Raw genomic sequence first — 16,507 nt, 5'->3', positions numbered from 1 at the left:
TCTACTCGTTCCCATGAGGAGTAGGTGAAGTAGCAGGGTTGTTGGTGTTGTTTGGCAGTGCAGAAGAGCTTGGAGGTGCTGAAGGATATGGCGGTGAAGTAGCATCGTCTTCTTCCTCAATAATCCTGGCAGTGACTGTGGCAGCAGAGGAAGAGAACTCAAAGTCTTCAAGGGATGGAGTTCCTAGCAGCACAGCCCTTCGAGGAGGTGTGGAGTCAAACTTGAATCTCTCAATGAAGCCATCCTCTTGAAGATCAGCTTCAGAAAGCATCATCGTTAGCCCTTTCCATGTGCGGCGACAGGTTTCATGGGCAACAAACGCATTCTTGGTGGCAAGATTTCGAGTGCGATTAACATCCACCAAGAGGCTTTTCATCTGACGCTTCAGCCAGTCATGATGCCTATCTTGTTTCTGATGTAGAGCCACAAGAAGCTCTCGGTCATTGAGAACATGAGTGCGCTTCTTGGGTCTTGGAGCAGTGGCACTGTCAGTGGCTTCAGTTGAAGCAGGGTGTGGTGCACGTGTAGTGCCAGCCAAAGGATACACCCGAGAAACTGCTTCAACGCCTTCAATGTTCTGAGTAAAACTCTGATGTTCTGCATTCTGAAGACTTAGTGGTTGCTTGGCAGGCTCAGAATATATGGCTTCAGTAGACATGTCCACGTCAGGCAAGAAGATCCGATGGTTGCGGGCTGAGGGCTGATACGAGATGGCGGAGTGTAGCTTGATCAGCCGCATGACCCAAGGGGCGTAGAACTTCAAACCAAACAGATCAATGCCTGATGCAGCAAGTTGGCGTACGAAGAAGTCCTGTGCATTGAAGCATTTGCCATTAAGTATATAGAAGACCAAAGTCTTCATTGCACCCTGAAGCTTGGCATTTGGAGAGTGCCCTTTGATAGGCCAAAGAGTTTGCCTGATGATGTGATAGATGGTTCTGGGCAGGTACTCAAGGTCTTCAACGAAGAACTCTGTGGGATACGCAGCATCTTGAGGCAATGGCTTCATCATGCTGAGCATTTGACTCATATTAGGTTCTGGCCGCTGAAAGATGCTCTCAATAGCTTCAGCATGCAGCTGACAGCCTTGCTCGAAGAGATCGCCAGGAGTGGGCAAGCCAGTGAGCTCAATGATGTCAAATGCATTGGCTTCGTGATGAACGTTGCCAGTCATCCACTCCAGAACCCAAGTCTTCGGATCTCTGCTATACCCTTTGATGTGAAGTGTGGCATAGAATTGTAGCAGCAGCTCTTCATTCCAATGCTCTTCATCAGTAACAAACTGCAGCAGACCCACTTGCTTGAAGCAATCCAACGCTTCTTCTAGACAGGGCAGACCAGCTATAGCTTCAACGTCAAGGCGCTTGTGTGGGAAGATGCAACCTTGGTTGTAAAGAATGCAAGAGTAATAGCTTCGCTGAGGATAGCTCCAGAACCGATCAGATGATATCCTTTCCCTTGAGTAGGGGTTCCTGGAGCTATCGAAGAACGTGTTGTCTGCCCTGAAGCCATTGATGTTGAAGGAGCCAGGTGCTGATGCAGGACCTGGAAACCTTGGCGGTCTTGGGATTGGCTTCTGGACCTGAGGCCTGTGCTCAACATGATAGTTGAATTGGGGACCGGCAGCAGACTCAGGAACAGAAGTGGCGGGATCAGTGGCTTCGCTGTCTTCTGAAGCTTTTGCTGGGGAGGGCTCCACATTAGCTTCGTTGTCGGTTGTGGCAGCCTCAAGATTTTCATCCTCCACTTGACTAGCTGGAGGGTTGGTCACAGGCACATTCTCCTAGAGAACTGCTTCTTGGTGGAGCAGGGGAGTGGGATCTTGAGGTACTTCTTCTTCTGCGGCTGATGCAGCCGGAATGTCTTCAGCAGAGACTTGAGGCCTTGGACCTTTGCGAAGCCTGCGGAACGCAGACGACGCCTGTGGAGGTGGAGTGGGCTGGGCCTCATAGTCTTCTTCCTCTTGTGGGCGATCCGCCCATGAAGCATCCTGTGCAATTGGCGTCAGTGGACGACCAATACTGATGAGTTCGCTGTTTTCTAACTGAGGAAGGACTGCATCATCTTCTACATTGTCGTGATGACCAATGTCTTCAGCAGTGATGGGATCAGCTGTTGGAATGTCTTCAGCTTCAGGAGCCTCTGTGGAAGCAGGCTCATGAACTGTCAGTTGGCGTTCTGCGTCAGGATGAACCATAGAAATGGGTTCAACTATTTATGGGCTCTATGGGAGCAGCCCGAGCTTTCTTGGTCTTTCTCTTTTTCTTGGTGGGGGTAGTAGGAGAGGCTTCAGAGTGTTTCCTCTTCCTGGCTTCAGCCTCAGCAGTTCTTGTCTTCTTGAGCTCTGAAGCTGTTGACCGGCTCTTTGGCTTCGAGCCAGTCATTCTTGGTGGGAAGATAATCGGAACTGCTTCTTGCCTTGGTGCATCAGTTTCAGTCGTAGCAGGCTTCTTCTTCCTCTTTGCGGCCATCCTGGGGTCGATGCCAGGACGCCCAAGTGCCTTGCGCTTCTCAGCCTCATTATAGGCTTGCACACATCTGTCAGCCAGAGTCTTCATGCGCTCACGCGAATCCTGAGCTTCTGCACGTTTCTTCACAAAGGCTTCTTTGAGCTCGTGCATCATTGTCTTGAAGTTCTTCACTTCTTGCACGCTGAGCTTGGCCATATGCTTCTTGAACTGAGCCTTTTCATAGTCAATCTTCTGCTTCAGTTCAACAATGCGCTGGGCAATAGCAAGTTCTGAAGCAATGGCGCCTTGGAAGGCGACACTGAGGCCAATAGGTAGCTGCAGATCTTCAAAGCTGATGTTTGGCGTGTCGAACCACTCGTCAATGAAGTTGTGGATGATGGTGACATCAAAGAGAGGCAGATCATTGAAGATTTATGCTTCTTCTTTGCTCTTGATGAGTTGCTCAAGAGCGTCATCGGCAAGATCTTCATCACTTGACAGATCAATGTCGTCATTGCGCAGGATGGCAGCAGCTGTTAGCTCTTTGCCAGTGTGAGACAGAGGCATCTTTGCCTTCTGGGGCTTGGAGACGCGTGATAAATCCTTAGACCGCACACTGTCTTCAGGAGGTGTAGTTGCCAATGGCTTCGCCCTTGAGATTTTTGGTGAAGGGGCTGGCTTTGAAGCTTTTGGCTTCTTCAACTGCTTTGGCTTCGGCACAGCAGGTGCGTCATCAGACTCAGTGTCAGCCGCAGGCTCATTCACTGCAGTCCCTTGAACCAAGATGTAGGTGATGAGGCCTTCAAGGTTGGCATACGGACCGATGACATTGGGTTCTGCTTCTCGTGTGCCATCTGCCCTTGGTGCTGAGGGACCAGGGTTGAAGCCTAACCCAAATTTCTTCTTGTTCTGCTTCGCTGAGTTTTGGGCAAACTGGAAGTTGCGCTTGAACAGATTGTCGTCACGACACCAGAGTAGTGACGACGGATGTGCATCATCAGGCTGTGGCCCACGGACCATGCATGGATAGAAGTTTTGGGCAATAGCTTCATCTATGGACCTGGGTATAAGGTTCTTGTATAAGATGTCTCCCCACGGTCTTTTGATGGCACTTTTCTCAGCATACTCTTGGGTTGTGAAGCGGTATTTGAACCATTGTTCTGCCCAATAGCGTCGAATCCATTGGATTCGGGTCTTGCGCTGACTATAATCCTCTTCAGGATCTGTCTTATACATTTCTGTGAGTTCATCAGGCAGATCTCTGGATGTTCCGCCACGATGTTGTCTGCCCCCCTTCCTTGCTGCTTTCTCTGAAGCCATAAACTTTAACTTGAAAGGCTTCAAGACGTTCAAAGGCTTCAACGGCTTTCTCTTGCTGGACCAACAGGAACTGGCTTCAGGAGAATTTATGTGATGCTGTAAGAATTCTGCAAATGAATGCAGACTATGAGAACCAAAGGATTCTCCCACGGACATGTACCTGTGACAGCATTAAGGTGCGAGGGAAGGGGAAGAGGTCATATGCATTCTCAGAAGATTTTGAAGATAAATCAGTTCAGAAGACATTGACCTCATCGTGCGAAGACATTCACTCATAGATAAGAAGTTGGTTCCAGATTTGTACGAATCCACAGATCAGTACAAGTGAGGAATCTAACTACTTTGTGAAGCACAAGTGAATATACTAGGCATGTTATGAGATGCAGTATAAGAGAGATCTAGCTTGTGTGAACAGAAACTGCTTGTGGTAGAAAGTGACAGATCAATAGGATCAACAGTGCTGTAAAAGGGAGCTTTATTTACCACACTGAGAACTGCTAGACGGAGTGGGAGATGAGGCCGAGCAGTTCAGTCTTCCATGCCCTAACTTGGCGACGGAGGACACCTACGGCGACGGCGGAGAGGACGATGTCCGCGGTCGGCGTGAAGACGGCGTCGGAGAGGTTGCGGCAGCGAAGCGCTTCGTCGCCGGCGTCGTCGAGAGCTAGCGGTGGCGCTAGGGTTCGTGCGAGGGTGGAAGAAGAGATAATTACTGTTGTGAGTGTGTATTTATAGGCATAAGGGCGGCACTGTGCTATTACACAGGTGCCCCTGGCGATTCGCATCTGAGGAACACGTGGCCAGTATGCGGAATTTTGGGGTTTGTTCCACGTCCCACGCACGCCTGGATTGTTGGGTGGTCGTTCCTACTTCTCCGGATTTCATGTGGAGGAAGGAGCATTGAAAACGGACTTAATGGTTGTCTCTGTATCTTCTGCTGACAAGGACGCAGAGAAGACATTCGACAGTTTCAATAGAATGCATATGACTTGGAGAGATAGAGTTTGAGATAGAAAGCATAGAGAAGTTGGGGTCCGATCACATTCACTTAGTTCAAAAGATTCAACACGAAGACATAGCTATAAGTGAATGTTGTAGAGGACAGAACACTAGCATGTATATATATATATATAATCAACATAGTGAAGATAATCATGAAAATATGTTGAGTTCGAAGCCAAACCAAATGTGAAGACATTGCAAGGTAACGCCATGAGTGAAACACTTCAAAATAGAACGTTTGGTGGTGGCGTTACCCACCATATAGGAAGTATTAGACCCAGACACGGCGCACAATTATCGTGGCGCTCCGAAGTCAAATTCCACATTAATGTATTCACACTTAGAATGTATGTCTTCATTGATTGAAGATATACTTCACTTCGTGTGTTGCACATCTAAGTCATCAATATGCATAAGGGTTAGGATGTGTGCCTGATCATAGGACATTTGAGGATTCCAGGATATTTAGCTCACACCGTAACTTGCAAAACCTCTTCTCATCCAAGGGCTTGGTGAAGATATCTGCCAATTGCTCTTCAGTGTTGACGTGTATGATATCAATGTCTTCCTTCACAACATGATCTCTGAGAAAGTGATGACGAATTTCAATGTGCTTTGTCTTCGAGTGCTGAACTGGGTTGTTGGCAATCTTGATGGCGCTTTCGTTGTCGCAGTAAAGTGGCACTTGCTTCAGATGAATGACATAGTCCTTGAGTGTTTGCATCATCCACAGAAGCTGAGCGCAGCAAGATCCAGCAGCAATGTATTCAGATTCAGCAGTGGAGAGAGATACACAGTTCTACTTCTTTGAACACCAACATACAAGTGATCGTCCCAGAAAGTGACATGTGCCTGATGTAGACTTGCGATCAACTTTGTCACCCGCATAATCAGCATCCGAGAATCCAACCAGATCAAACTCTGAGCCCTTTGGATACCATAATCCTAGAGTTGGGGTGTGAGCCAAATATCAAAGAATTCGCTTCACAGCTAAGTGATGCGACTCCTTTGGTGCCGCTTGAAATCGAGCACACATGCAAACACTAAGCATAATATCTGGCCTAGATGCACATAGATAAAGTAAAGAACCAATCATGGAGCGGTATACCTTTTGATCGAACTCTTTACCATTGTTGTCAGGACCCAGATGATGTTTGGCTGGCATTGGTGTTGTGAAGCCTTTGCAGTCTTGCATACCGAACTTCTTTAGGCAATCCTTGAGATACTTCTCTTGAGATATGAAGATGCCATTGTGTTGTTGTCGTATTTGAAGACCAAGGAAGAACTTCATCTCCCCCATCATGGACATCTGATATTGCTCTTGCATCATATATCCAAACTCTTCACTGTACTTCTGATTGGTGCAGCCGAAGATAATGTCATCCACATATATTTGGCACACAAACAGTTCACCATCATATGTCTTCATGAAAAGAGTGGGATCTAGGGAACCAGGTATGAAGCCTTTGCTCTTCAGGAAGTATTTGAGTGTGTCATACCAGGCCCGAGGGGCTTGTTTGAGGCCATACAGTGCCTTGTTGAGCTTGTATACCATGTCAGGATGTTTTGGATTTTCAAAGCCAGGCGGTTGTGCAACATACACTTCTTCTTCAATCTTGCCATTGAGAAAGGCACTCTTCACATCCATTTGATACAGAAGTATGTTATGATGATTTGCATAGGCCAGCAGTATGTGTATGGCTTCAAGTCTAGCCACAGGAGCAAATGTTTCATCGAAGTCAATGCCTTCCACTTGAGTATATCCTTGAGCAACGAGACGAGCTTTGTTTCTGACAACTTGACCATGCTCATCTTGCTTGTTGCGGTATATCCATTTGGTGCCTATTATATTGTGTTTCCGTGGATCAGGACACCTAACCAGCTCCCATACATTATTCAGCTCAAACTGTTGAAGCTCTTCTTGCATAGCTTGAATCCATTCAGGTTCCATGAAGGCTTCTTCAACTTTCTTGGGTTCTGATATTGAGACGAATGCGAAGTGCCCACAGAAATTTGTTAGCTGAGTTTCCCTTGAACGAGTGAGTGGACCAGGTGCATTGATGCTATCGATTATTCTTTCAATCTGCACTTCATTGGCAACGCGAGGATGTACAGGGCGAAGACTTTGCTCTTGCTGTTCATTGTCGTTGTTGGAAGGAATGTCTTCAGGCTGAGCATTGTCTTCATGTTGATCAGGTGCTGAAATGATAAGTTCTTCTTCAGGATGAGCTTCAGAAGGTATAATTTCTCCAGTTCCCATTAGCTTGATTGATTCACTGGATGGAACTTCATCTAGCACACTTGGCAGCTGCTCTCTTTGTGAGCCGTTGGTCTCATCGAACCGCACATCCACTGTTTCAACTACTTTGTAATGAAAGAGATTGAAGACTCTGTAGGAATGCGAATCCTTTCCATATCCAAGCATAAAACCCTCATGTGCTTTTGGTGCAAATTTTGAGGTGTGATGTGGGTCTTTGATCCAGCACCTTGCGCCAAATACTCTGAAGTAACTGACATTTGGCTTCTTGCCAGTAAGGAGCTCATAAGATGTCTTGTTCAGTAGCTTGTGAAGATAAACACGATTGATTGTATGACATGCAGTATCAATGGCTTTGGGCCAGAATTTTCTTGGGGTCTTGTATTCATCTAGCATCGTTCTGGCCATCTCAATTAGTGTTCTGTTCTTGCGTTCGACGACGCCATTCTGCTGTGGCGTGTACGGGGCTGAGAATTCATGTGTGATGCCCAAGGTATCAAGATATGTATCAAGGCCAGTGTTCTTGAATTCAGTGCCATTGTCACTTCTGATGTGCTTTATCTTGGCGCCAAAATTGTTCATAGCTCGATTGGCGAAGCGTCTGAAGACATCCTGCACTTCAGTCTTGTAAAGGATTATGTGCACCCAAGTATATCTAGAATAATCATCAACAATAACGAAGCCATAGAGGCAAGCAGTAGTAGTTAGAGTTGAGTAATGAGTGGGACCGAAAAGATCCATGTGAAGCAGTTCGAAGGGTCGAGTAGTGGTCATGATTGTCTTCGAGGGATGTTTGTCCCTCGTCATTTTCCCTGCTTCACAGGCACCGCATAAGTGGTCTTTCTTGAACTTGACGCCCTCGATGCCTATGACATGCTTCTTCTTCGCAAGGGTGTGGAGGTTCCTCATGCCAGCATGTCCAAGCCTCCGATGCCAGAGCCAGCATTCTGAAACCTTTGCTAGAAGACATACTGCAAGCTGTGGCCATGCTGAGAAATCTACCACGTACAAATCATCTTTTCGATACCCTTCAAACACTAGAGACTTGTCAGATTCCATTAGTACAAGGCAACGATATTTTCCAAACATTACGATCATGTTCAAATCGCAAAGCATTGAGACAAACATTAAGTTGAAGCCAAGGGATTTAACAAGCATGACTTTATCCATGTGTTGATCCCTTGAGATTGCAACTCTACCTAGACCCAATACCTTACTTTTACCAGTGTCAGCAAATGTGATGTGGCTCTTGTTGGATGGACGTAAGGTTGAGTCCATAAGAAGACTTCTTTTGCCAGTCATGTGATTTGTACACCCACTGTCAATAATCCATTCTGAAGACGCTGGTGTCGTACCCTACAGTGCAGTTAGGGGGATAGGCTTCACCAAGAGCATTGTGAAGCAAAAACATTTGACGAACCAGTGGGTTATGAAAGCTTAGATCTAGGTTAGGACTAATAGGGAGAGTAGCAAGCGATTCAGGTACGAAGTACATAGTAAGACCATTTGGGAATTTGATCTTGCGCCCTACAAGATGTTTAAGGTCCCCAGCAATAGCGTCAGACGATTTTGGTTTTCTGCTGGAGACCTTTCCCTGCAAAAGAGAGTTAACCCTTCTTAACCACCCACATCTTCAAGGGTGGCTTAGAAGCAATAAGTCTAAGTGCAGCATCTGAGAATTTTGGCTTTGAAGCCTTAGCAAACAGTCTTGCAGGCGGATAATAGTACTCATAAGAATAAGCAGAATAGTTCTTGGTCTTATGAACATGGCAGTTTGATGAACCGCTCTCATATTCATATGCCTGAGTATGGTTTCCCTACAAAACATTTGCGTTAGTGCGACTCAGGTGAGTCCTCTGTCTGTATGAAGCCTTTGGACCGTATGATGCCTTTGGTCTTAGGTTTGTCTTCTTCATGTGAGGTCTCATGAAGACATTCACAGGAAGATCTTCCAGACACGTTTCTGGAACCCAGATCTTCTTCATAGGCGGTCCATTCCTGCAGTTAGTACCAATGTACCTGGCAAACACTTCACCATTCTGATTCTTAAACAGTTTATAGTTTGCATCAAAGGATTCATCAATGATAATGGGGTTAGCACAAGTGAAGCCAGATAAATTGGATAGATCTGCTGAAGGTTCCTTTGCAGCAACCCATGTGGTTTTGGGGTACTGCTCAGGTTTCCAGTAAGAGCCATCTGCATTTATTTTCCTTACGAACCCAACACCCTCTTTCCTAGGGTTTTGGTTCAGAATCTGCCTTTTGAGGACATCACATAGTGTCTGATGCCCTTGAACACTTTTGTACATCCCTGTTTCAAGCAATGTCTTCAACCTAGCATTCTCATCAGCAATAGCGGTGGTATCCTCAACAGAGGGGTTAGTTATCGCATCAACAGTTGAAGATATTGCAACAGCAGTAGCAGTAGAACATTCAGCAACAGAAGTAGCATTATCACGCTCAATGCATTTAAGACAGGGTGGTTCAAATCCTTCCTGAGCGGGACTGATTTGTTTGGCACGAAGTGACTCGTTTTCCGTTTGAAGATCTTCATGAACCGCTCTCAATTTCTCAAGATCCTGCTTCCTTTGAAGATAATCATAGGAAAGCTTTTCATGAGTTGTTGAGAGAGTCTCATGACGACTTTCAAGTTCCTGATACTTAACGTGAAGATTTTTTATGTCTTCAATTAAGGATTCATATCGAGTCATTTTAGCACCTAACAGATCATCGCTTCTGTCTAACAGTTTTTGAATATGTTCCATAGCTTTCTGTTGTTCAGTTGCAATTTTAGCAAGTGTTTTGTAGCTAGGTTTTGAACCACAATCAGAGTCATCGTCACTAGATGTTTGATAGTGAGTAGTGCGTGTGTTTACCTTGGCACCGCGTGCCATGAAGCAGTAGGTAGAAGCAGAGTAGTCCTTGTCATTTGCATCGATGTCGGTGATGAAGTCATTGTCTTCAATGTTGAAGATGGACTTGGCAACGTATGCTGTAGCCAGACTTGCGACGCCTGAGTCGGATTCCTCCTCAGACTCCACCTCCGCCTCCTCAGAAGCAGACTCCTCCTCTGAATCCATTTCCTTGCCAATAAACGCACGTGCCTTGCCAGATGAGCTCTTCTCGTGTGATGAAGACTTTGAGGAAGACTTGGAAGAAGACTTTGAGTATTTCTTCTTCTTCTTGTCGTCAGAGTCATATTCCTTGCTCTTCTTCTTCTTTTTGTTCTCATTGTCCCACTGTGGACACTCAGAGATGAAGTGGCCAAGTTTCTTGCACTTGTGACATGTTTTCTTCTTGTAGTCATGAGCAGGAGCTTCATCATTCCTTAAACTTGATCAGGAAGACTTTCTGAAGCTTTTCTTCCTGGTGAATTTTTGGAACTTCTTGACAAGCATAGCAAGTTCCCTTCCAATGTCTTCAGGATCATCAGAACTGCTGTCAGATTCTTCTTCAGATGAGGAGACAGCTTTTGCCTTCAAGGCACGAGTTCGCCCATAGTTTGGACCGTAGATCTCTCTTTTCTCCGAAAGCTGAAACTCATGTGTGTTGAGCCTCTCAAGTATGTCAGACGGATCGAGTGTCTTGAAATCAGGACGTTCTTGAATCATCAGGGCCAGGATGTCAAACGAACTATCAAGTGATCTCAGCAGCGTCTTGACGATTTCATGTTTGGTAATTTCAGTGGCGCCGAGGGCTTGAAGCTCATTTGTGATGTCAGTGAGTCGGTCAAATGTGTGCTGGACATTCTCATTGTCATTTCGCTTAAAGCGGTTGAAGAGGTTGCGAAGGACACTGATTCTCTGATCTCTCTGGGTTGAGATGCCTTCATTGACCTTGGAGAGCCAGTCCCAGACCAGCTTGGATGTCTTCAAAGCACTCACACGGCCATACTGTCCTTTGGTCAGATGACCACAGATGATATTCTTGGCAGTAGAGTCCAGTTGAACGAATTTCTTGACATCAGCAGCAGTGACACCTTCTCCAGCCTTGGGAACGCCGTTCTCGACGACATACCATAGGTCGACGTCAATGGCTTCAAGATGCATACGCATCTTATTCTTCCAGTAGGGATATTCAGTTCCATCAAAGACGGGGCACGCAGCGGACACTTTAATTATCCCTGCAGTCGACATAGCTAAAACTCCAGGTGGTTAAACCGAATCACACAGAACAAGGGAGCACCTTGCTCTGATACCAATTGAAAGTGCGTTATATCGACTAGACGGGGGTGAATAGGCGATTTTTATGAAAGTCTTCAGAACATGGGAGTTTTGAAGAAAAACAATAAAATTAAACCTATTACCATGCGGCGGAAGGTAGACTACACTAGGCAAACCATAGTCAAGTATTCAATGAAGTGAAAGCACAAAGACTAGTAGCAGCTAGGTAGTAAGGATCAGGTAGGAAGATATTGTGAAGCCAAACAGAACACGCAGTCACTCAATGAAGACAAATGATAGAGCAAACATACAATGACTTCACAAGGAGGAACAGTAAGTAAAGTGAAGTGAAGATGAAACCAGTGACTCGTTGAAGACAATGATTTGTTGAACCAGTTCCAGTTGTTGTGACAACTGTACGTCTGGTTGGAGCGGCTAGGTATTTAAACCTTAGGACACACAGTCCCGGACACCCAGTCCTCACCGTATTCTCCTTGAGCTAAGGTCACATAGACCTCGCCCAATCACTCCGGTAAGTCTTCAAGGTAGACTCCCAAACCTTCACAGACTTCGTTCACCGGCAATCCACAATGTCTCTTGGATGCTCAGAACGCAACGCCTAACCGCTGGAGGATGCACAGTCCTCAAGTGTAATAAGTCTTCAGATCACACAGACAAGAAGACTTAAGTGATGCCCAATTCTCTCTGGCTCTGGTGGTTAGGGCTTTATCCTCGCAAGGAATTCTCTCTCAAAGGCTTCGAGGTGGGTTGCTCTCAAACGACAAAAGCCGTACTCTCAATCAGAGCAGCCAACCGTTTATGGTTGTAGGGGGTGGGCTATTTATAGCCACTTGGCAACCCAACCTGATTTGTCCGAAATGACCCTGGGTCACTAAGGAACTGACACGTGTCCCAACGGTCAGATTTCAAACTCACACGGCAACTTTACTTGGGCTACAAGCAAAGCTGACTTGTCCGACTCTGGACAAGATTCGCTCTCATTGTCTTCACTCGAAGACATAGGTTTTTGGTTTTTTTTGGTTTAGGCATCACTTCAGTCATTCTGACTGGTTATCTTGGACCCCACTTAACAGTACGGTGGTTCCTATGACTCAACACAAAAGAAAAGGAACTACGAAAGATCTAAGTATTCGAGCTCCATTGGCTTCATATTGTGTCTTCTCTTGTCATAGTCTTCAATGTGAATATCTTCATATACCACCTTTGACTTCAATGCCTTCATACATTTTTGGGGGTCATCTCTGGTAGTAAAACCGAATCATGAGGGACTTCTACCTGTGTTATCCTGCAATTCTCACAAACACATTAGTCCATCAACTAGGTTTGTCGTCAATACTCCAAAACCAACTAGGGGTGGCACTAGATGCACTTACAGAAGTTCTCATCGATTCTCTTGGAGATCTATTCGATGTAATCTTCTTTTGCGGTGTGTTTGTCGAGATCCGATGAATTGTGGGTTTATGATCAAGATTATCTATGAACAATATTTGAATCTTCTCTGAATTCTTTTATGTATTATTGGTTATCTTTGCAAGTCTCTTTGAATTTTCAGTTTGGTTTGGCCTACTAGATTGATCTTTCTTGCAATGGGAGAACTGCTTAGCTTTGGGTTCAATCTTACAACACGTATTGTATTGTTGCCATCGAGGATAAAAAGATGGGGTTTATATCATATTGCATGAGTTTATCCCTCTACATCATGTCATCTTGCTTAAGGCGTTACTCCGTTCTTATGAACTTAATACTCTAGATGCATGCTGGATAGCGGTCGATGTGTGGAGTAATAGTAGTAGATGCAGGCAGGAGTCGGTCTACTTGTCACGGACGTGATGCCTATATACATGATCATACCTAGATATTCTCATAACTATGCTCAATTCTATCAATTGCTCGACAGTAATTTGTTCACCCACCGTAATACTTATGCTATCTTGAGAGAAGCCACTAGTGAAACCTATGGCCCCCGGGTCTATTTTCCATCATACAAGTTGCAATCTATTTTATTTTGCAATCTTTACTTTCAGTTTATATCATAAAAATACCAAAAATATTTATCTTATTATTATTATCTCTATCAGATCTCACTCTTGCAAGTGGCTGTGAAGGGGTTGACAACCCCTTTATCGCATTGGTTGCGAGGTTCTTATTTGTTTGTATAGGTACGAGGTGACTCGCACGTGGTCTCCTACTGGATTGATACCTTGGTTCTCAAAAAACTGAGGGAAATACTTACGCTGCTTTGCTGCATCACCCTTTCCTCTTCAAGGGAAAACCAACGCATGCTCAAGAGGTAGCAAGCACGTGCAAGGAGGCGTGATGACGGAACTTATTACTTTGAAAACTCACGTGATGAAGAACTGTATCAAGTGATGTTAGAGGCTTCTAAGATCCCTGGAGGTTCTATAGGAACTCAGGGCCATGTGACATTCTGTCCGATGCTCTGGAAACAAGAGAGCCCCCTGGCCGTGCAAGGGGTATAGGTGTTAATGTCCCGCACAAGAGGGCTTTCACACTCAGCAAAGGAGAAAGGCTCATGATGAAAAAAGCAAGGAGTGAAATCAAGCAGAATGAATTGTACAAAAGGTTGAGGAAGGACATGTATCCGACTGTTCGAAAGGATATTGAGGAGTCAATGATGATGCAGAAGACTCTAACATTGACAGATAGCCAGCGGATGGGAGGGGAGGCGGGCATGGAGGATGCTTCTTATTGCGCGACAACACCGCACAAGAGTAGTTGTGCATCAGCTGACCCCAGCGACACTGAGATTGCAGCTGCTCATGATGATGCTATATCTGATTTATCTGGAATGAAAGACATACTGAAGGGCGTGCTTACACATTATGAAGGTACATTAAAAATGTGCAACAGCCTGGGTTTTCCCACCCTTCTTGGAAGAGGGACTCTTGTTGGACAATGTGCCATTGAAGCCGGGTTGTGTGAAGTGCTACGTGACTGAAGTAAAGCCTGGATACAGTGAATTTTCCCTGAAGAATGTCCTAGGAGACTTTGATGAGCAAAGGACCTTGGGAGAAACACTGTTACATCACATCCAGTGGCCACGAAAGGAAATAGAGTTCATCGATGAGATTCCTGAAGCCCCGCCAAGAGCAACCAATGTCGCCCCTCAACCGGTGACGCTCTCCTTGTTGGGGAACGTAGCAGAAATTCAAAATTTTCCTACGTGTCACCAAGATCTATCTATGGAGAGACTAGCAACGAGGGGAAGGAGAGTGCATCTACATACCCTTGTAGATCGCTAAGCGGAAGCGTTCAAGTGAACGGGGTCGATGGAGTCGTACTCGTCGTGATTCAAATCACCGATGATCAAGTGCCGAACGCACGGCGCCTCCGCGTTCAACACACGTACAGCCCGGTGGCGTCTCCCATGCCTTGATCCAGCAAGGAGAGAGGGAGAGGTTGATGGAGATCCAACAGCACGACGGCGTGGTGGAAGTAGCGGGATTCCAACAGGGCTTCGATAAGCGCTGCGGGAGGAGGAAGATGTGTCACGGGAGGGAGAGGGAGGCGCCAGGCCTTAGATTGGTTTGCTCCTCCTTTTTCCCCACTATATATAGGGCCAAGGGAGAGGGGGAGGCGCATCCCTTGCCCATTCCTCCAAGGAAGGGTGCGGCCAAGGGTGGGGAGGAGTCCATCCTCCCCAAGGCACCTCGGAGGTGCCTTCCCCTTGTAGGACTCTCCCCTTTTTTTCTCTCTTGGCGCATGGGCCTCTTGGGGCTGGTGCCCTTGGCCCATATAGGCCAAGGCACACCCCCTACAGCCCATGTGTCCCCCCGGGGCAGGTGGACCCACCCAGTGGACCCCCGGGACCCTTCCGGTGGTCCCGGTACAATACCGATGACCCCGAAACTTGTCCCGATGGCCGAAATAGCACTTCCTATATATAATTCTTTACCTCCGGACCATTCCGGAACTCCTCGTGACGTCCGGGATCTCATCCGGGACTCCGAACAACATTCGGGTTACCGCATACTAATATCTCTACAACCCTAGCGTCACTGAACCTTAAGTGTGTAGACCCTACGGGTTCGGGAGACATGCAGACATGACCGAGACGTTCTCCGGTCAATAACCAACAGCGGGATCTGGATACCCATGTTGGCTCCCACATGTTCCACGATGATCTCATCGGATGAACCACGATGTCAAGGACTTAATCAATCCCGTATTCAATTCCCTTTGTCTATCGGTATGTTACTTGCCCGAGATTCGATCGTCGGAATCCAATACCTAGTTCAATCTCGTTACCGGCAAGTCTCTTTACTCGTTCCATAACACATCATCCCGTGATCAACTCCTTGGTCACATTGCGCATATGATGATGTCCTACCGAGTGGGCCCAGAGATACCTCTCCGTTTACACGGAGTGACAAATCCCAGTCTCGATTCGTGCCAACCCAACAGACACTTTCGGAGATACCCGTAATGCATCTTTATAGTCACCCAGTTACGTTGTGACGTTTGATACACCCAAAGCACTCCTACGGTATCCGGGAGTTGCACAATCTCATGGTCTAAGGAAATGATACTTGACATTAGAAAAGCTATAGCATATGAACTACACGATCTAGTGCTATGCTTAGGATTGGGTCTTGTCCATCACATCATTCTCCTAATGATGTGATCCCGTTATCAACGACATTCAATGTCCATGGTCAGGAAACCGTAACCATCTATTGATCAACGAGCTAGTCAACTAGAGGCTTACTAGGGACATGGTGTTGTCTATGTATCCACACATGTATCTGAGTTTCCTATCAATACAATTATAGCATGGATAATAAACGATTATCATGAACAAGGAAATATAATAATAACCAATTTATTATTGCCTCTAGGGCATATTTCCAACACTCCTTGCCACAACAACTCTCGTGTGCTTCCCCCAAAGAACCTAATACTCGTAATCCGACGGCTGATGCATCAACCTGTGATCAGCCGGCCCGACTTTGTGCCGTACAGGCCATGTCGTCCTCCGCCCAGAGCAGCCAGTGGCAAGGCCTACAACTATTGAAGATACGCCGCCGGTTCAGATGCCGACCACTGAAGTAGCGGGGGGAGACCTAGCTACAGCACATGCTGAGCAGACCAACCTGGTGGAGCGGACTGCTAAGCAGTCTGATGCTTCAGAACCGCCTGCTAAGCAGTCTGTAGGTCCAGAACAGACTGCTCATTAGTCCGTCGGTCCGCAGCCACGTGATCGACATACCAATGCATCAGCACTTCCTGCTCAGCAAACCAACGCGTTGGCACGGCCTCCTCAGCACACCGAT

Source organism: Triticum urartu, chromosome 6, assembly GCF_003073215.2.
Source record: "Triticum urartu cultivar G1812 chromosome 6, Tu2.1, whole genome shotgun sequence".
In the NCBI taxonomy this organism is placed as follows: Eukaryota; Viridiplantae; Streptophyta; class Magnoliopsida; order Poales; family Poaceae; genus Triticum; species Triticum urartu.
This window is presented reverse-complemented; position numbering follows the sequence as displayed.